The 1,479-nt window shown below is 40.8% G+C and overlaps 1 long non-coding RNA gene across 1 annotated transcript in view; it reads left to right on the plus strand.

The window, feature by feature from the left end:
* LOC111820558 (uncharacterized) overlaps positions 1-1,109 on the plus strand; it is an 18,466-nt gene extending 17,357 nt beyond the window's left edge. Inside the window, exon 3 of the long non-coding RNA XR_002824089.1 lies at positions 887-1,109. This is a non-coding gene — a long non-coding RNA (uncharacterized LOC111820558). The remainder of the gene's footprint in view (positions 1-886) is intronic.
* The last annotated feature ends 370 nt before the right edge of the window (positions 1,110-1,479 follow it).

Genomic DNA, 1,479 nt, shown 5'->3' on the forward strand with positions numbered 1-1,479 from the left:
CTTTATGTTTTTCTTCTTTATTTTGATGAGTAGGTTTGTTAACTTTCTTTGTGGTTACCTTGAAATTGACCCTTATCTTCCTAGATTTGAACCAGTCTATTATTACTTAGTATCGCTTGACTTCCTCTCCATTAGAAGGTGCTATATCTACACCGTTTATTCTCTCTTTTATTGTTCTGATACTGTTGTCAAGTGATTTCTCTGCATCCCACCACTATTTCAACAATTAATTCACTTATTCATTCAACACTTATTGCGCAAATGCCATGAATAAGATACTTGGAATAGAAGAATGACCAGACAGACCTCATTCTCGATGGTTTTAGTAGGAAGACATAAAAATAAGTAACACAGTACAATTCGATGGATATAACCCCAAAAAACCAAACCCATTGCCACTGAGTCAATTTGAACTCATAGCAACAGATATGAGAAAGAGAAATCATGAAATCTTAAACGAGTATCTGATCTTCTTCAGTGGGGCCAAATACCTTGAGGCCTACCAAACTGATTTTCAATCATTTCTTAATATTTTCTCATATTCACTCTCATACATGTTCATACACTCTTACGTATGATTTTCCACACCCTTATACAGCTCAACTCAGCTTTGAATGCTCTCAAAATGGTGATGGGTAATTTAACAATAGCCAAGTAGTTTTTCCTTATGTTAGAAGCAAAAAATACATTGTTTTGTTATAAATATTAATGCCAACGGGAAGCCACTAGGAGGACTCATAGATTACAAAATATCTCCTGAAAACATATTGTGAAATTGCCAATCAAAAACCATTTATTGAACATGTGCTATTTGTAAGACACTATGGTAGGTAGGTAGAGGATATATAGTAATAAGAATGATATTAATAATGATTCCTATCCCCAGGCATAAACAAGGGCCAAACCAAAGGCATAGAAAATATGTGCTGAAGGAGATCAGAGGAGATGGGGATGGCGTCCAGCTGCAGTGACATGGAGACTTGCAATTATGGATGTGTGCTGCTTGTTCCTCCTCTGCCTGTGACTGAATAAACAAGTACAGCAATCCTGGACTGAGACAGTATGATTGCCAGGGGCTCAGAGCCTCCTGGAATGGCAGTCTGGGTCATACCACCAGGTAAACTAAAGCACGAAGACCAGGAGAGGTGATCTGAGGAAGAGGGAATTTAGAATGGACAGTGGGGGAGGGAGAGGATGACAGTTGTGGCCTGAGACCAACTACAGCAGTGAAGCTGTAGTTCATCTCACTAGCCTCCCTCTTGTTTCCCCTCTTCTTGTTTCCCCACAGGAAGAGAAGTCCATGCCAACCACGGAGGAAATGATTCTTGAAAATGGGTCTCCAGAAAACTGGCTCTGTGTGGCACAAGGGGTGGACTGTGGTAGCCAGGGAGGTGCACGACTGGGGTCTTTCCTATCCCTACACCCCTACACCTCTGGGCTCTGCAGGGTTTGAGGTCCTTATCTCCAATATAGGTGCTT

This window comes from Trichechus manatus, unplaced genomic scaffold (assembly GCF_000243295.1).
Source record: "Trichechus manatus latirostris isolate Lorelei unplaced genomic scaffold, TriManLat1.0 scaffold00041, whole genome shotgun sequence".
Taxonomy (NCBI): Eukaryota; Metazoa; Chordata; class Mammalia; order Sirenia; family Trichechidae; genus Trichechus; species Trichechus manatus.